At 43.0% G+C, this 20846-nt stretch overlaps 1 protein-coding gene across 7 annotated transcripts in view; it reads left to right on the forward strand.

The window, feature by feature from the left end:
- Nucleotides 1–14654: 14654 nt before the first annotated feature.
- The window catches only part of LOC111867183 (SPARC-related modular calcium-binding protein 2), a 108967-nt gene continuing 102775 nt past the window's right edge, over nucleotides 14655–20846 (forward strand). For 4 of the 7 annotated variants that reach the window (XM_023856782.2, XM_023856783.2, XM_023856784.2 and 1 more), the window contains exon 1: nucleotides 14657–14771. The gene's annotated coding sequence lies outside the window, so the exon portion shown is untranslated. Of the gene's footprint in view, nucleotides 14772–20846 lie in introns of all 7 variants that reach the window. The other 3 variants (XM_023856778.2, XM_023856781.2, XM_023856779.2) reach the window with 2 other exon arrangements.

Raw genomic sequence — 20846 nt, forward strand, 5'->3', positions numbered from 1 at the left:
CCGAAAGTTTAGTAGCGATCTACCGGACTACATGACGTCATTTCTCAGAAGACAGTATTCTTCACCTGCCAAATTTAACCTTTCCAAAGGCCAAGTTATTCTGTGGAAACATTAGGATCTAAGAGAAAGGAAAAAAAAGTAAAGCTATCCCTGTACCAGGCCGCGAAGACCCATAGGGTTGTGAGACGTTGAGGGTCCCACATTATCTAGACAATCGGCTCAAAAATGGCGTTAAGGTTGTCAGCCTTACGCGCCGGCCGTGCTTTGCTCCCCAGGAAAATTATTTAATTAATTCCTGGTACTCATTTCTGTTAGAGGCTGTTATGCCACCTGTTATGCCGTGGTGACAGGGGGGTGTGGAGGTATCCCCGCTGTCACCTTATGTACTGCAGTCACAGGGGGTGGGCTAAGGAAACGACTGAATTACTTCCTCTATCGTTGCTTCATTGGCTAGGGGCACACTGTTCACCGGGCTTGGCTGGAGGGCGCAGGTGCGAAATGTGGTAAGGGAGGAAATCACATTAACAGAAACCCACATCCTCACCCTATGCTACCCTATATTAGTATAAACAGTCAACATGCAGTTATATATATTTTAGTAATATCACAATTAAATAGTTGACTGGTGTCGGATTACACATTGCACCTTTCTTAAACGATTCTTGGACCTCATCTTTCTCTTACTTTCATTCAGTTGTGGGTCACTAGTCCCCTCTTTCTCCTATTCAACTCATCCACTATATATATNTCGGCCGCAAATGAGCCAAAATTACTGTCTGAATCATCTCGATAATAATTTGCACTCCGGGTTATATACTTTTATTCATGCTAACTCAATACTTTCCCGGGGGCTGTAAGTTCCGCCTCTAATGACGTCTTATCCCAAGGTGGCGGCTCCCGTTGGCTGGGATCCGTAGGGATGGATACGCCCCTTGTCTGCTACACCATTTGGCTAACACTTTTACCTGCAAACGTTCCCCCATCTTTCTCAAGTGTAGATTCTGCAAAGTTAGCATTTCGAAGTACCTTGAACGTCATTCTGCTGACAAGACATCGACGCGTCAAAGGCTAACGTCCGTCCAACTCCATACGCAGAAAGCCCTTAAAGTTTCTTAACCCTTCTTACATCCTCTTTCGTACGTCTTAGAAGTATTTCCCAAAACTAATTCTATCCTAACCAACATTTTCCCCTAAAATAAAAAAAAAGTTAAATACTCTTTTAACATGTTACCGGGAGTCGGCCTTCAGGGCACAACAGAGGCTGAGTAAATCCCAGGGCCTAGTGCGGCTGGAAGGATTAGGTCAACTGAAAAAGAAGTTCAATGACCTCATCGGGATTTGAGCCCAAATTGGGGAAATACTTTCCTAGCGAATTTCTTGCGGAGAACTGAAGCGGCAGTGACGGGGAAGGACATATCTGAGCTTGGAGTCACTAGGAACAATTTAGATTAAGGCGTAAAACATACGCTATGTACCAACAATAATGAAAGGATTAGGAGTGGACCGCAAGCCACAGCTTAAGTATCTACACTGCCTTTAAACTGGCCAAACAGCCTCCTTCGAAATCCTTACACCCTACCTAATCATCAATCATGGCCATTTACAGTAGGCCTTCATCATCCAAAACTATATAACGTACGCAGATGGGGAACAACACTGATAAACAACATACCAATCAACCATTACCAAATATCAAAGAAATTCTTTCAACAGCTGTTAGCATATCAGGGTGTCCGGATGAAACGTATCCAAAATAAAAAATGTATATCTCGGAAACTTATTGTCATACACGTATCCGATACCCGGCTTACGCGCATGCGCCTCCACATTTTTGCCTCCATGTTAGGAATCACCTGGACAGAGAGATGGCTGGGATATGAATTGGCAGAGATGAACCAATCGCTTGGTTTCCTAGATCGCCAGATTTACCTCCAGTGGATTTTTCTTGTGGGGTTATGTGAAGAACATTGTCTACCAGGTTAAGATCAACGACCTGGAACACCTGAAAGCCCACATAAGAGATGCTGTGGCTACGGAAACACCAAACATGCTTCAAATATGGATATTTGTCGTGCAACCAAGGGAGCCCACATTTAAATTTATTGAGAAAGTTATATATGCAGAAAAAACTTTGATAGTTTCCCTTTGTAATGGTGTAACCCACCAATGTGTATAATAAATTCTTTCTGAGATATAATGATTTTATTTTGGATACCTTCCATCCGGACACACTGTACATGCGGAAGGGCAGACCTTACATCACTATTATGCGTTCAATTTATGCACTTCTTATAAAGGACGCACATCAAGTTCCTTGAATTCTGTTTAGCTGGGTTTCGAAACAAAAGCAATTACTTACGAGAAAGACATGAAGAATAAGTGGATGAGAACAAAATGATGCATTGACTTGTCAGTCTTCGGGCTGCATGAAACCTCTGACGGCGCCACTTATGTAACCCAGGGCTGTCCAGTCTTAATGACCTCGCGAGCTAAGACGCGCACGCACTTCTTGGGACTCTCTAGCAGCAGGACGTAAATTCGACTCTCGCTTTTGGCAGACATTTGCCCATATTTTTTCTGCATGAGTAAATGTCTTGCGGTCAATGGTCTGACCCTGCATCCAGTGAGTCCAGCAAGTGATATTTGTGGGGGAATTACAGTTTCAATATTGCAATAACTATATGAACCGGAATTCCTTAATCTTCCATGTGAACTAGAACAGGCCACTCAGCAAAGTGACTGGCTATAAACCTCATGAGTGGGGCATGATTACCAGTAGGGACGATTCTTCTCACTGCTAAACCATCCACGCCGGTTCTGTACACATGCAGCCTCCCATCCAGGAATTCTTTCGCAGGTCCTAAATCCATGGGAGCATGATGCCCTTCCATCCATTGCTGAGGTCCAGAATGCGTGGAGATTCAGCTCAACGTCCTCCCTACGTCTTCGTGGCCTAGTGTTTAAGAACAGGACTAACCTTACCTTAGCTTCACACTCATTCTCTATACATGTCTTAACCACTTCTCTGTTCAACGACGGGCCCAGAAACCCGAATATTTGAGATGGAATTGTGGAAAACAAACGAGGAAGGATACACTGCTGAGATTTCATAACGTAGTAAATAAATCAACGTTACTGTGTGGCAACGAATGCTGGACTCTGGGATAAAAAGAAACAGGAGAAAGGCGTACTAAGACGACACAACTGAGATTCCTAAGACCATTAGATCCAGGAACAATAAGAGACCACGTACGGCATGAAAAAGTTAGGGTAGGTAGTACGATCCACGAAACTGGAAACCACTGTCACAGATGGAAGGAACATGAGCAGCCTATGCCAGCAGACACGGAGCAGCAAGCAGAGATTAGTAGCGCAATGGAATATAGCCCCGATGACCAAGGAGCGTGGGAAGACCGAGGGGAAAAATGTAAGGACGAATTACCTTCTTTGCTTCGGAACCGGGAATATTCTATCCTCACCTTGTGAGGAGGAAGAAGAACAAGACAAGAACGAAGTAACTGATAAGATGAGAACGTTTAATTTTCTGACAAGCCGTAACGTATTGAGGGAGAGGCACAGAATATAAAGCATTAAGTTTAAAACCGCATGAATCAAACACACACCCTCCCATTCCATTTATTTAAGATATATTTTAATATTATCACAACGTTTCCGCATGGTTTTTCCAAATGGGGTCTTCCCTTCAGATTTCTCGACAAAAATGTTCACATTTCTTACCACATCGATGCGTGCTACATACACCGTCCAACTCACTCTCCTTGATTTCATTATTCTAATAGGTTCAAATTCATTCTGCCACACAGAGCAAGTTCAATGAAGTCTTCTCGGACAATCAGACGCGTGAAATCGGAATTTGCATCCGTTTCGAAGACTGCTTCTGCCTCCATCATCCCTTCATGACGGAAACAGAGACACTCTCCAAAATGCCGGATATTAACTCTATTGTCACACGGCTCTAAGTCTAAATCACTTTACAACTCACAGTCAGTCAGTCGGTCTTGGCGTTCAGCCCCTTCTTTAGGCTCGTAATAGTATTTTAAATTTGGAGTCCTACAGTCATAGTGGTCTTGGAGCGTCCTCTCTGACGAGAGAACGGATCCATCATCAGATGCCCTAGCCCTTGTAAACCGTATAACATACAGGTGATCTCCCTAGAAGATTTTTTTGCATTCAGTCGCCGTTAAAGTTTCATATTCAGTAAAGGATAGAGTTGCAAATGGAAATACAGTAAAACTTGGTTATAGCAACATAGGTTTCTGCGACACCTTGTCTATTGCGTCAAATATTCAATGGTACGAACTAATTCCTCATACCGCAACTGTTTTTATACCTTGCTTAGTACGACATGCACAAATGCATCAACCTCGTATGTAACGTCATTTTCATTCCTGAATTTCTGATATCGTGGGAAAGTTCGATGTGTCTGCCCACCCTCACTTTCTCTACTTGCTGACGTGACTGTCGTGGAAGAATACGACCGCGGGCTGCAAGAGGAGCGTGGGTTTTATGCGAAAACAAGGGTGTGGGGTGGGACTGCGTGAATAGTGCAAGAGGACGCGGCAGGTTGTTAACTGCATTCCTTTCCTAGAATCTCGTCTAACAGGGCCTCACATTGTCTACTTACCCTATAGTGTTCCTGCCTAAACCCAGAGAAGTGCAGTAGCGAAAACATGGCAATGAAAAGGAAAGTTTTAAGCATTGAAGAGAAAGTTAAAGTGATTCGTGAAATATTGTGTGTATTGTCAGTGAAAAGCGCTGTAATATGTCTTTGATATTACACATTTGGGTAATTCCACGTTAATGTTACGTTAGTCTGTACTTAACTATGTATTTCACTAAAAAATGCAACATTTTAATTCGGTTTTTGGTAGATTTTTACGTGACTAACATAAGGCTACTGTGGAAGTGCCCATTTCGGTTACAACGACATTCGTTTATAACGACACTATTTTTAGGTCCCTTTGGTGCCGTTATAACCAAGTTATACTGTATTTACAACCACGCATCCTTACCCTCAACACCAGACGAAAACACGGTCATGGGATGTAGAGACAGTGTCACGTGACTTCGAACAGGCCACGCTTTCCCCGCAACCCCGCAACCCATCCCCCACCCTTGTCGGAAATTTTTCTTCTGCGCATTCAAGGTTACTCTTGGCGCTCTTGGCCTTGTTCGAAGTTACGTGACACTTGCTATAGCATATGAGGTACTCAAAAGGGTGGTTTCTGTTTTCCGGATATGACGCCGTGTAGTCCGTTGAAAGTCAACCGACGTTTCGGAGGAATATGTCGCTTCCATTTTCAGGGTTGAAGAATAAGTCAAGAAACAAACAAGCTTGCCACTTGCTTTCGCGCTGACTTCTTGCTTGGGTTATACTTCGATACTGAAGATGGAGGCGACACGTTCCTCCGAAACGTCGGTTGACTTTCAACGGACTACACGGCGTCATATCCCGGAAGAAAGAACTCTTCATGATCATGGGAGTAATTTCTTTCGACATTATTCGCTGTTTAGATAAAAGAAGCGTGCCGTTTCCGAGGATAGGTGTCACCATCTCCAGGTATAAGCAAATGCTCCATATTATGGTATCATGTAAGCTGTGTCATAGCCTCAAATGCCATAGTTTCACTGTCGCAAAAACCTTGAAGATTGTAAAAGAAAATTCTGCTCTTTAGACCGCGCGGTTATGGGCGATGATACCAACGTTGGAAAGTATATTTTACTTCCATCTTCAGCAACGAAGTGTGTAGATTTGTCAGCTCTTATAGGTATAATCCCTAGTCAGTCCGAGCGCACGTTATAAGAGTCAGTGCAGACGAGAGTTCAGTTTTAGATTTGACTACAGCAGGAGCAGTTTGTGTTCGCCTCTAGCAGGAGAGAGTTCTTAGCCGAATGAAGAAGAAACGTCTAGGGGACGTTACAAGTGGGCGATAACTGTTACGTGTGAGTGTAAGAGTGACTGTCCGAGAACCCACACAATTTCACCGCTGTTCGTATTTCATCTTCTGTGCTTACCACGATCACGTGGTCACACACGAATAAGACTGTATTCAGAGTTAATTCTTTTGCTAAAATATTCTGTTTGATCACATGCAGCCAATTTTTGTCAATGTAAATATTAAACAGTATCGGTGATAAAGGGCAGGCTTTTCGAACTCCTTAATTTCTAGAGTATTGCCATTTACTCCAACTTCTCTTATAATTATGGCTTTATTATATTATATTTCAGCATCCTATTGGTCTGGTTAACGATTAAATATGTAGGGGGAGATTCTGAAGGTGCAATTCATAGACTGCTCATGTGCTACGCTGTTATGTTTTTATAAATGTTACTTGTACGGCATGTTTCGTCCTTATAAGGTGATCATCAGGTAGATACTTTTACGTAATTGCTGCTACGTACTGCTTTTTGTACTTCATTGTTCTAAAACTTGGTTAAAAGTGGTTCCAATTATTGCTGAATTGTGTTAAATACGTATATAATTTTCCTGTATTCAGTTGTTACTTCGTGTTTCTGGTATCTGGAATATGTTACGAATATAGGAATAAGTCAGGCGAAGTGTGAGGTTAACACAACGCAGACGGAGTGCAAGACCGATATAAGGCAGCTGGAGTGTGAGACTGATCAGTCATTTCCTTCTGGAATCGAGGGGCTGTGCTTTCACTTCACCATACGCCTTCTTTGCATTATGATGAATTAAGCATAGGAGCAATTTTAATTGAAGTGTAGACTTTCTAATACTAAATTCAGTCGAAATCAATTAAATATTTTTTGGAAGCGATACATGCTGTCGGACGGACAGATACAACCTCCACTATACGTGGTTACTTAGTGCAGCGCGAATTTAAGTTAGACGGGGCGATCAAAGCGGCCCCCCGAGAGCACTTCGGGGCGCCTGGGCGCCACCATGGGACCTGTTTCGACAAGACTGATGCGAAACATAGAGATCTTACGGATCATGTAAGTTATTGTGTCTCAGTGGCGGTAATTTTCTGGGTTCTGATTCCGCATGGTTTTCAAGTGGACACCAATTTTTCAGAGCAACATGTTGCCTGTATTTTCAGGGCCGATCCTGAAGATGGTATGTTCCTCCAAAAAGTCCGTGCCACAGTTCAGGCAGTTATTCCCCGGCTTCCCACCGCGATAAGCCGGGTTCGATCCAAGGGCAGGCCACGTGGGATTTTTGGTGGACAAAATGGCATTGAGACAGCTTTCCTAGCAGTACTTCAGTTTCCCCTGCCAATTCTTATTCCACCTGCTGCTTCATATTCATTAGTCATCCTATCATCGGCGCTATAGAGCAGTGTTCCGCAACCGGTGTGCCCGCGAACTTTTACCTATTGTAATAAATTAATTGTCTAATGTTATTCGTTTTATTTTATCCCAGTTACCGTGTTTCATATGCTTGTATTTCATTTTCAGCCACTGCACTGATTAAATAAGATTATGATTGTTTATTCTTTATTTCATGCTGTGATATTTTTATGTACAGTAATGTTATATTCTACGAAATTAAACGTAAATTAGTTACTCACAGTTGTTATATCATAGTTTTCATTATTGATTTATTTTTCTCGCATCTACGCAGGTTCTTTGATATGCTTGCCGCGAGTTCTGTGTACGTGCTTTTCCCTAAAACTGAGGGATTAGCATGGGTTTCCCTGTCTTTTATAACGCTGTTTCGGTATTTGCCCCTGTTTGTTAGAAGTTAGAGCTTCTTCAACTTTATGACTTTCTTCCTGTAACGATGCACCCACCGATTGTTGGACTTCATTTAAAATTATAAATATTTCAAAAATAAGTCGGTATAGTGTCACTTCTTCCATTTGAAGAGTAGAGATCCCGCGTTTTACAATTGTTTCAGTTCTATCACAGCTGTGCTCTGAAGTAGTTCGCAAATTTTGGTTGCTAGTTAGAGAATTACAGATGGGTCGTTTGAGATGTCCCCGACTGTATGGCCACTTGCTGACGGCAATAAAGTGGTGACGGATACAATTAAAGAACATTTAGAAATGCTGCAGCAGAAATTCAATAAGTATTTTGGAGAGAGTGTACAAGATTTCAACTGAGTTCGTGATCCATTTGTTGTGAATTCAGAACATCTTCCGATTAATATACAAGAGGAACTCGCAGATTTAAAAGCAGACAGAACACTGAAACTAAAACTTCTCGAAGTGCCTTTGGATACGTTTTGGTTGGCAATAAGGAGTGGATAACCGGCTATCTCCGAGATGGCAGTTAATGTGTTATTGCCATTTTCAACTACATATTTGTGTAAACTGGGCTTCTCGACGCTAACTGAAATTAAGACATCAAAGAGGGAGCGGCTCAAATCCATCGATGAAGAAATGAGACTTGCGTTGTCAACGATTCCACCACGGATCAGTCGCCTGTGTGCAGCTACGCAGGCGCAACTATCACATTGAAGGTATGAGTAGAATTACTGTATTTACTTTAATAGTAATAGAAGCGTATTTTCTACACTCTACAGTGAATTGAAGTTCATTAATTTTTAATAAATGCACGAGTCGATTTCTGTTTAATGATAATAAAATAACAATATAATAATATTATAGTAATAAGTTGATCATGTTACGTATTTATATTAATTGTCTGATATCATGCGTTTTTTTAGGGGAATAACATTTTGGTGTGCCGTGTTGAGTCATGGATACTTCATGGTGTGCCGCGAGTAGAAAAAGGTTGCGGAACACTGCTATAGAGTCTGGTTACAGCCAGTGCCGTTAGTAGAGCCCGAATATTTATGCGCTAAAAGCGGGAAAATATGCACTTAAGAAGCAGGTCACTTTATTCAGACTCGCCTATTTACATGTATCATTCACTGCAGAAAGTAGCATCACAATAGGAAACTGGAAGTCTTTCAGAGATTTCTGGAGACAAACTGCGTCTGTTGTCCGTCAAAATGGGTTTGTAATTGACGTGATTGGACAGTATTTATACACTGGCGCCGAAGGTTCGGAACATTCATTTGGCAAAGATACCCTAATTCCACTCAAATACTGACTAACTGACTGAATCTTTTTCAGTCCTGGGTTCGAATTCAACACCTTTTCTAACTTGCATTTAATCGTCTCTCCAATTTCGCCTGGAGCGCAATTCAGTGAACAAGTTGCTTTCTGAACGAGTTCAAGTGAGTCGTGAAGGAGTGCACCACAGGATTCTAAGCTCTCAATGGCTTTTGAAACTGTAGAAAAATGTGCATGGATAAAATTCACATCTTGATAAACAGTATCACTTCCAAACACCACTTTTGCTTCACGGACACATGCATACACGTCTTCAAGTTTTGTAACAACTTCTTTTACTTGATTGAAATTCTCCTGATAAAATGAAACTGCGGATATCCATGTCCCCCACGTAGTTAGGGCAGGTTCAGGTGGCAGAGGAACCTGAGGTAGGCAATCTGTGTAGAACTGGACACGAGCCGGTGCTTTCAGAAACAGTTTGTTCCCACTTGCAATTAAATTGTTATCAGCTGGAAACTGTGCGCGTATTTTCCTGCAATACGGTGTAATTCGTGCGCTAAACAGGTTACGTCTATAAGATTTAGATAAAATACTTGTAAGGCCTTTGCTGCTTTCAACATATAGGAAGCTGCATCCTGTGAGTAAAACAAGCACCTACAACAATTCTCAATTTCAGATGGCCATAGTAGTCGCAAAGAATCATTTACAAATCTTGTTATTGTGCTATGCTTGGTTTCCTCCAGTACTTTGCAAGCAAGAAGATGAGGGTTGCCGGGTTCGTCTGGATGTAGCTTACCAACTACGAAATTTGCTACATATCGGCCACATAAATCGGTTGTCTCATCCATCGATATCCAGACACAGTTACCCCCGATGTCAGAACGTACTGACTCCAGAGTAGATTCATACAGCAAAGGTAGATAATTTTTTTCTAAGAGTTGATTCATCTGGGATTTTTTGAATTACACAATATTTATCCAGAAATGATCGCAGAACTGGATTGCTTAATTTATTCCATGGAATGTCGCTGCATACTAAAGCCTCACAAAGATGGGCTGAAAATGTATTAACAGAGGACTTGGGTTTGACCTGTGTAAGAAGCAGTTGTTGTGGTGTGCTATTCTTCTTCCCCTTCTTTGCCGCAATATGTGCAGTCGTTCTTGAGTGTTGTTCAAGTTGAAATTTCTTTTCACAGTTTACTTCCTTTGCGCAAACTTGACAGTACACGACGACACCGTCTGTTGAATAGTCACTATTACCCGACACCCACAGAATTTTTTAAATATCTACTGTCGCACTTTTCTTTGGGCATTTTCAGTACACGAACACTTTTTTGATGCAGACTATTAAAGTAAAGAGTAACACATGAACTGAAGAGACTTCTCTCGAGACCAGCCCTCTGATGCTACTCTCTGCTGTGGTGGTCAAAGAAATGCAGGAAAATCCCACCCCCTCCCTTTTTAAATAGCCAAGCTACCTGCTTGTATTGTAAGTTGTAAAAGTACCGTTACTCAGAGAGTTGAGAATAGCAACTGGCAAGGGATGTCCAAAACACAGGCAACACCGAATTTGTTAGAGAATATTGAAATTATCCTTAATTCAAACATATATGCAGAAATATGCTCTTACGTTTAGAATATGCAATAAGACCAAAAACCCTCAATATATGCATTTTCAAAAAATCCGGGCCCTAGCCATTAGATATAAACTACCTCCAAAGGGCTGGCGTCCACAAAAGGACTACACAGTTCTTATAAAAAGGCGATGTTGTTCTGTGCTTAACGAATTTAGCAATAAGCCATGAAGCCGAATGGGGGAGTGGGTGTATAGAGCCATGCATTCTTGACCTCGGCACTAGTTGCAGGGGAGTGGAATGCTTCACGCCTCAAAATTTTTACTCCTGAAGGAGACCCGGTACGCATTAGACAGGAGGCTGGGTGTACACCAGAAGCGGAAGAGAATAACATTGCTCCTACAGGGACTCGAACTCCGACCCCTCGGTTTCCCAGTCCGTTGCCAGTCGCTACACCGACTGCATTATCTAAGTCAGAGTCATGTTGCGATCGACGCTCAGTCAGCCTGTCTTGGTTTTGAGTCCTATATGGGGCTCATGGCCACATAATGCTTACTGTTAGACAGTTACGGTTTTTACTCATGTGAGGCGCCCTCACTGACGTCAGGACGGGTCTGTCATTTGTCAGAGTAACAGTCAGCAGCAACAACTCAGTCGTCAGAACGTACATAATATTTACATTTTGCATTTTATTAAATAGTATATTAATGCGTACATTCACGGTGTGTCCAAGATCCGTTAGGACTAATTCTTTTTTTTTTCTTTCTTTTTAATTTTTCCCTGTAATGCCACCTGTTGACGAGTTGTGGCGTTAAGATTCTTGAAGTTTCAGCTGTGGCCGTCTATAATTTCAAAGCGTAAGCATCGCTGCATCTTGTGTTCTGACCTTGAGTGTAACAGTAATGTTCTGACGCCTGAACAGAGAGTCAACATCAAATTTTGTTTGAAGTTAGGCAAAACAGCCGGAGAAGCGTACGAAATGATGAAAAGTGTGTACGGTAGTGACTGTTTGAGTCGCTTGAACATTTTTCGATGGTATGCTGTATTTCGTGACGGTAGGGAGGACACTGAAGACAATCCACGCGCATCAATGCCGAGAACAAGTCGCACTGAAGAAATCCTTGCATCAGACAGATGTGTTTCTGCGAGATTCATCGAGGAGCTTTTGGGAATGCCAAAAAGTACTGTACATCAAATTTTGACCGAGGATTTGGGCAAACGAAGGTCTGTGCGCGGTTTGTGCCGCATGCGCTGTCAGGCGATGAAAAACATGCCATGTTACGGTCGGCCCAAAGTGATATAAAATTTACAAAGTCGATTGTTACTGGTGATGAGATATAGTGTTTTCAATATGAGACTCTCACAAAGCGGCAGAGTGCAGCGTGGTTGAGCCCAAAGAAGCCGAAACCAAAGAAAGTGCGCATGCAAAAGGGTCGAGTAAAGACACTGCTAACCGCTCTCTTCGATTCCAAATGAATCATTCACAAGGAATTTCTGTCAGAAGGTCAAACAGTGAATTCTGATTATTATCTCGGGGTCCTCAACCGTTTGTGGGCAAGAATTCTTCGAATTCGACCTGAATATCGAGAGCAAGGTTCCGGTCGCTCCTCCACGACAAAGCCCAACCCCACAAATCGAAGATCGTGCGCGATTTTTTGGCCAGAAAAGGGATCACAGTCCTTGATCATCCTCCGTATTCGCCAGATTTGGCTCCGGCAGATTTCTGATTGTTCCCAAAAGTTAAGTTGCGATGAAAGGAGACCGTCACGACACCATCCAGGACATCCAAAGGTTATCTACCGAAGTTTTAAATGCGAATCCACGAAAGGAGTGCAGTGACTGTTTTCGAAAACTTTTCAATCGATTCTAGCTATGTATTGATTCAGAAGGAGACTATTTTGAATAAAAAGAGTGAAATTTTGAAAATAATTAATGTCTTGTATTTTTAATGAATACAGTCCTATCAGATCCTGGACACACTGCGTACAATATATACAAGGCCTCCGTCAGTCCAGTGTCAGTATAGCAGATCATGCCCTATCTTTAGTAGCTCACGCTACGACAGCAGTCTAGTCACTTTAACGGCCGTACACTTGACCGCCGCCAAGACTAAGCCTCCTATATTTCCTGTGTCGGTCTTCGTCTTGTCCAATATTGCGAACATTTTCGTTATCATGATTTTGTATGACTTCTGCTTGTTTCCTGCACAATTTTGTTACATAATCATATATGCATGGAAGTTTCAAAGCCATATGCAAATCGCGAATCTTTGTGCGCCTTGGAAAACTTTCAGTTGTGCTGAGAACCTTGTTTTGTAGTAGATGATTATCTGCCGTAAACTCCCAGTTTAGTCCTAATGAGAGTTTTGTGGAGAGTAAATTGAATGTTAGCGCTTAATCGCTCACTTTTTATAGGGAATATATTCTAATGAATGTTCTGAAGGGCTTGTCATGGATCATTTCTATGTACAATCCTAATGTAACTCAAGATTACACCGTGACATTTTACACTATTTACAAATAGTATGTTTCGTCCACTCTGTGCAAGATGGGACTAAGGCGGTGGGCGTCTGCGGGAGAAATAGATTCCCTGAGTCTTATTCTCACTCATTTGAATGTTTCAGCGCTTAGACTGCATTAAGCCGGCTCACATACATTTCTTATAGCCAGTTTAATTTCCGAAACCTGAGCGTAGGTTGAGACTCTTCACGTGCGTCGTTTCTATGTGCTATATCTCGCCCAGTTCTGCAAATAAGGCCATAAATCTAACAACAAAAAAAGGCCTCAAATTTATATCCACTTCTTTCAACCTGGAACTACGTGGCGCTTCTACACACCTGTTCGCCCATGGTTCGAATCCCTGATCCTAATGTTAGAAAGAGCACCATGGTAAGTAAAGTAAAGCTATCCCTGTAACAGGCCGTGAAGGCCCATAGGGTTGTGAGATGTTGAGGCTCCCAAAGTATCTAGACAATGGGTTCATAGATGGTGGTAAGGTTGTCAGCCTTACATTTTACTCCACAGGAAAACTATTTATTTAATTCCTGGTACTCATTTCTGATAGAGCCTGAGTAAACCCCAGGGCCTAGTGCGGCCGGAAGGGTTAGAGCAATTGAAGAAAATTACAAGTGAATTGAGCCATCTGTGAAAAAGCAAATCTGCATGTACCAAACGTCAAAATAAAAGGTAAAATTGTCCCTGCGCTTAACTAATTAAGCACTAGGCCATGAAGGCGTATAGGGGGTGAATGTAGAGATCTATTTCCTTTTTACCTCGGCACTAGTTACAGGTGAGTGATCAGCTTCACGCCCTGGCCGCTTTACACCCCCGCGGAAAGAGCCCCAAGTACCCATTGGATAGAAGGTTGGGTGACTCCAAGAGCCGGTCTGCACGACGCAGAGAAGAGAAAATTCTTGACCTTACCTGGACTCGAACTCCGACCCCCCAGTCGTACAGCCCGTAGGCAGTCGCTATACTTGTTGATGCCTCGTCATCAGAGAGTAGGATATTATTAAACACGAAGACGGATAGTTGAGTCTGTGGCAAAGTTCAAATATTGTGGAACGAGGATAAGGTAAGGTAGAGGTAAAGTTGTCCCTGTGCTTAACTAATTAAGCATTGCGCCATGAAAGCGTATGGAGGAGTGGATGTATAGATCCACATTTTATTGACCTCGGCACTAGCTGAAGGTGAGTAGTCGGCTTCACGCCCCGGCCGCTTTACCCCCGGGGAAAGAGCCCCCCGGTACCCATTGGATAGGAGGTTGGGTGGACCCCAGAGCCGGTCTGGACGACGTGGATAAAAGAAAATTCTTGACCCTACGGGCTCCCAGATAATTAACAAAAGTCGTGTCGACAGAAATAAACGCAAGCCAACATGACGCTGCGATACAATATTTATAATAACAGCGGCTACCAGGACAGACTTGACAACTTCAGCAGCTTCCCTTCACCACATGAACCTGATCCTCGTTCCAAAGTTATTTGCCTTCAGGGTGTAAGTACCTGTTCCACGCAGGAGTACTACGAAACAGCACGAGACTAAAAGGAACAGAAGAGATGGCGGAATGGTGGGGGTAGGCACCCAACATGCAGCGGTCGGCCCTGCAGTGTGTGCTGGTCCTGGACAGAGAGTGGATTGTGCACAGTGAGGAGAGTTAGAATGCGAGACACATAGCACCAGGACGAGATGTAAGTACAGACCGACCATCAGCTTATCAAATCGCTAAATAACAAGGAAGGATAGGCGTCAATCGGTCTCTCACGTTGATGGAAGAGCTGAGACTGTCCTTCTGGAATGTGACGCCGTGTAACGTGGTAAAACGTCGATCATCAAATTAAAAGATGGAGGTAGCAGGTTCCTCCGAAACTCCAGATTACATAGCGTCATATTTCGACAGTAATTGTCAACCTCTGTCACAGTTCTTCCCTCAGAGCGGCTGACTGCTACAAATGTTCATTCTTCATGGTAGAACATGAAGGCAGCAGATTCCTCTGAAACGTAAGTAACTTTATACCACACTACACGGTGTTAACTGCCAACAGACAGAAATCCTCAACTTCAATCTCATTTCTTCCCTCAAGAGAGAGACTTGTATAAAAATCACTGGCAAGAGCGTTCATTCTTCAGAGTTGAACAAGATGACAGCAGGTTCCACCGAAACGTTGGTAATGTTCTACCAGATTACACGGTGTCACACCCAGTACACAGCAATCCTCAACCTGTCTTCTGGCCTCAGAGAAAGGAGACTTGTACAAAATCACTGCTACGAATGTCCATTCTTCAAAGAGGAATATGGAAACAGCAGGTTCCTCCGAAACGTCGGTAACGTTCTACCAGATTACACGATGTCACACCCCAATAGACAGTAATCCTCAACCTCTGTTTCGGTTCTTCTCTCAGACAGACAGACTTGTATAAAATCACTGCTACGAGTGTTCATTCTTCAGGGGGGAATATGGAAACAGCAGGTTCCTCCGAAACGTCCTACCAAATTACATGGGATTACAGCCCAGGTAACAGTAATCTTCAGAGTCACCGCCGTGACAACCTCAAATCACGTCGTTATTGAGACTATTTGAGAGCAAAGTTCTTCAAAAAATAATCTGACGTACATATCATGGGACAGTGACGGTAGGGCAGTGCGCATTCTTAGGCTCGACTATAGAGAGGGGGGGACAGTCAGATTAGTCTCCGCTTGTGTCATTTTTAAAAAGCAATTCCCCATGAAGTTCACCCCTTGACTTGGGATACTCCAGTCAATTCTCTAAACAAAGCCCTCGAATTATCCGTAATCCGGACAATCCGCCACCAACTGATGGAAAGCAGAATGTATTTCATTATCATTTTGTTCTGGAACACTCCTCATCCGTGTCACTCCCTCGGAGAGAGTGACAAAGCCTCGCGTCCTCATACAAAAAAAAACTCCGAGGTTTTAGTCCACAAACAAACTATACCGACCGAGCGACCGCGCTTGTCGGCGAAGTTAGTGCCAACTTTTGCGGATAGAGGGTGTCGCGTGTTCAGCGCAACGAATTCCCACGGTCGTTAATTTCGGTTTCCGCTATTTCGTTGATATAGCTCCTCAATAATCCTCACGAGGCTGAGTGGACCCAGTTCCAGACCCACTATTTCTAAAAAAATCTGGTAGCGCCGGGAATCGAACCAGAGACCTCTCGAACTGTAGCCAGGAACTCTGACCGCTAGACCACAGAGGCGGTCACAATATGTAAACACAAACTCAGACGTCCTTAATCTGAATTCAGCCAGGAACCGGGGCAGAGAGATGAAGCCACAAAATTAAAAGACCGAGTACATGACAATATCGTTACGTGTCCGGGCTTCCATGACTAATGTTGATGGGTTCTGGATTGGATGGATTTATTGACGCCTTCTTTACAGTCCCTCTTAATCATAATCAATCTACTTCCGAGCACTCGCTCCATTTTACTTTTACTTCTCCTGTCTCAACTCTCTTACAACTTCTGAACTCTCTGCGCGTTCTCACGTGTCCTTCCTTTATAACTTCGGGGGAGAACCGAATAAAGATCACCACCTACAACAGTTCATCTACTATTGCGTGCTCATTCGTTGCTGCGGAAAAGTGTTTAGCGAGCCGTTGTGTAGCAATGGACGTCTCTGCAGTGTTTCTCTGACTGCAAACTTCTGGCGCTCAGGCGTCATGTCACAATATGATGACCGAGGGGGGTAATGGAGACGCACGGAACATTGCTAGAACGATCATTACCATTGGAAAACCGAAGAAAATTGGAGAAAAATATACTCAAGCGCCATTTCGTTCACCCCGAATCTCACATGAAGTTATTAGGGCCAAAGCATTGAGAAGCTAGCATCTAACTGCCTGTGATATGGCAGGCCTAACGAACATATAATCCTGTATTATAAAAGTTTAAAATAAAAAGGTAAAGCTATCCCTGTAACAGGCCATGGAGGCCCACAGGGTTGTGAGAGGTTGAGGTTCCCATATTATTTAGACAATCGGCTCAGAGATGGCGGTAAGGTTGTCAGCCTTACGCGCCGGCCGCCCTTTACCCCCAGGAAGATTCCAGGTGCTCATTTCTGTTAGAGGCTGAGTCGACCCCAGGGCCATAGTGTGTCTGAAAAGATCAGATCAATTAAAAAATCCAATTACATTTATAATCGAACCCGCGATCTTCCGGCTTGTAGCATATTGCCTTAACCAACTACGCTACCGCGTGAAGCCTGTATTAAAATTTTATATATTTCGACCTTTAGGTATTTGTGCAGGAAAACAGAGAAAAGACGAAGGCTAGCATGAGTTTATATTATGTGGCTATTGCATAAATACCGCAAATTGGAAGACGTCAGAACTGTAGGTCCATATGCATGTAGTTCAGTGTAACACGAAAAGTCGACATAAAACAGTCACTGGATTTATGCCCCAAAGAGGATGAAAGAGGAAGTAATACATTAACGTATGTTCATTTGTATGCAAATACCTTTACAAGCGTCTATGGTCCCGGTACTACTATACGAGTACTTCTATTGGAAGCTTCTAAAGATGTTATAGTCCACACAGAGTAAATAAACGCATAAAAGACTTAACAATAAATATAATAAATTCCTAATTGAACGTTTGGCCTGAATTGTAGCTTACTGTCACGTGTGCGTGACTAATAATAACGGGTTTTTGATTGGATGATTGGATTTATTGATCACTCCTTTACAATTTCTCGCATTCAAAATGAATGACTGCCGAAGGCTCCATTCTGTTCTCTCTCTATTCTGATCTGAACTACGATTGACTTCTCTTCTAGTCTGTCTTCTACTCTGTCTCCTCTTTTAGTCTTTTCTGCTTATCTGAACCCTGAGTCTGTCTTATGTTACGACTGACGGTCTTTCGGCCAGTTTGTCTTGGAATAAAACACCCATCTGGGGCTTATGACCAGATTTTTATTACTGTCAGACAGTTGCGGGACTGTCGTTTACAATTACTGCTGGCCCTAGCCAGCGTAGTCATTCTCGGAGCGACCATATTCTACTGTCTCAGATTCGAGACTTCTCTTTTCGTCGTCTCCTGCACTCAGTTCTGTTCTCTTCTTATACAGCGTATCCGTATTCAAGGAAATGTGTGTTGATCACTCGTATCCATGGAAACGTGATCCATACCGAGTTGTTTTCCAAGAATCCATCTCCATTGGAACGTGTTTGCCAGCGCGTTTCCTAGCAACGGGTCTACATGTCACAATATGTAAATACTAACGTGGGTTACTAATCTAATACTTATGTCTGGCAATGCATTAAGGCTGAGCGGGTTGGGATATCTGTAAGGCTCCGTATTTGGGAGGTGAACGGTACTTCGATTAGGCCACGAGGAAATCCTTTCCAGTCAATTCTAATTCAATGTTCCTCTATCATCCCAGTCTTGACGCTAAGAGTACTTGAAACCACGATGAAACTCGCTATTCCAGAGAACGACAGTCACAAATAATCATTAAAATTAAGAACATATTAAATCTATGAACATGCTATTTTACTGTCCTCTCTTTAAAAATCTAAAGATTAAAATATTCACGCCTTGTTTGCTATCAGTGTGAAATTACTGATCTCTCATCCCGAGGAAAGACCATATTAAGGGTTTCTGAGAATCTGCTGTTGAGGTTATTATGCGTTCTTTTCATGATATACACTCAATTGACCTAATCCTTCCAGCCGCACTATGGCCCTGGGGTCGACCGAGCCTTTACAGAAATGAGTTCCAGGAATCTTACTGTGGGTAGACTGCGGCCGGAAGAATTAGGTCAATTGAAAAAAGAAATCCACCTAATCGGGATTCGATCCCGTGATACCGGAAACACGGAAAAATGACAAATTCTTTGTTGCAATGTGTACAAATGATAAATTCTCCACCCATCTGTCCCTTGCGTATACTTTCTGCTCTTTCTTTCGACCGATGGACAATGGAATTCTTCCAGCCAAGTGAATGAATGTATGAGGGTAGGCCTTCTCGGCCTGCAGTGGTCTACTGTGCTTTTAGCCAAGTGAAACTTAACCTTGTGTTAGTGGTGTGGTAGCAATATTTGAAATTTCATTTGGATTTCCAGCCCTCAGTCTTGGTCTGCGATTAATAGTATTTGCCTACCTGTCTCTGAACGAAGGTATTTTTGGATTTTCCAAGCCACATGTCTACTCTTGAGTCTGATGTCTGTAACTTCAATCTTTCTCCAACTGGCTGCACACAGTGTTGTGCACCTGAAAATTTAAGTTCATTTATAAAATTCTGCAAAATACTGGAACGTGGAAGACGTGAAATAAGTTAAATGTGGACATCCAAAAAAAATGCCGTTAGTCAGCGAACAACTTCTCTACAGCTCGAGTTTGGTGCGACAAAGGAGGCCGTGCCATAGCTCAGGCGTTGCCGGTTCCCAGCGCGGCGGCCCAGGTTCGATACCAGTTCAGGTCATATGGGATTTGTACTGCACAAAGTGACGCTAGGAGAGATTTTCTCCGAGTACCTCGGTTTCCCCTGTCAATTCTCATTCCACCGACTGCTCCACACTCATCATCTGTCATCCGGGGCTGGTACAATAGGCCAGTTAGTGGCCGACGTACCAAGTGTACTCAAACAAAGTAAAAAGAAATTTGGTGCTGCAAAGTCAACAGCCGGAAATGTTAACAAGGAAAGGAATATGATTACAAAAGCTGGAGGAGGGGAAGAACTGCAACAGAAAAGGAAACAAAAACTTACGCAAAACAGAAGATGAGCTTGTTAATTTCCTCATTCTAAAATATTTCCAGAAAAGTGTTGTGGACTTTGCTGTTACCTGGCCATTAGCTCAGTATTTGTTCACTACAGACATAAAAAATTGACAAATTTAAAAAGAGTTCTATCTTCCACGATATAACGCGGTGTAATGAGTTGAAAAATCGATTGACATTTTGGAGGAATACAGCGCCTCCATCTTCAGGGTCGAAGCAAGCAGACTGCCTGCTTGGCTCGTTCTACTGCTTGGGCAGGGCTATCTACACCAAGAGGGAGAGAGGGTGACGCTGATAAATGAGCGCGAAGAATTGGTAGGATGGTGTTTAGCAAGTGAAACCCGAATAAACTCGGAGAAGAAACTGTCTCCATTATCATTTGGCCTGCCACGGATCCCACATGAAGTCATTTTGGGCGCCGCAGGTAAGAAGCCAGCCTCTAGTTCAGTTTTTTTTTAGTTCCATGGGGTGGGGTGAGACTGAGTCCACTTGGTATGTCGGCAATTAATTTCCCTATTGTACCAGCCCCGGCCTATAGGTGATGAGTGTGGAGCAGTCGGTGGAATGAGAATTAGCAGGGGAAACCTAAATACTCGGATAAAACCTGCCCCAGTGCCATTTTGTTCACCACAAATCCCACGCGATGTGACTCGAACCCGGGCCGTTGACCAACCGCCTGAGCTAGCCAGCCTCTAACTGCCTAAGTAAGTAGTATAAGCAAACTAGAAGGCAAGAGATCGCCCGCGAAATGTCGGGGTGGATGGGATAATATTAAAGTATATGTCAGAGAAATCGGAAGTACAAATGCGGACCGCATCAAGTCAGTCAGTACGGCGTCCAATGGCTGGTTTCTGCGAATAGTGATGAACTTGGATTCCATAATAAAAGGTAAAGTTGTCCCTGTGCTTGACTAATTAAGCACTTCGCCATGAAGGCGTATGGGGAGTGGATGTATAGGTCCCACATTTTCTTGACCTCGACACTAGCTGGATGTGAGTGGTCAGCTTAACGCCCCGGTCGCTTTA

This window comes from Cryptotermes secundus, unplaced genomic scaffold (genome assembly GCF_002891405.2).
Source record: "Cryptotermes secundus unplaced genomic scaffold, Csec_1.0 scaffold518, whole genome shotgun sequence".
Classification (NCBI taxonomy): Eukaryota; Metazoa; Arthropoda; class Insecta; order Blattodea; family Kalotermitidae; genus Cryptotermes; species Cryptotermes secundus.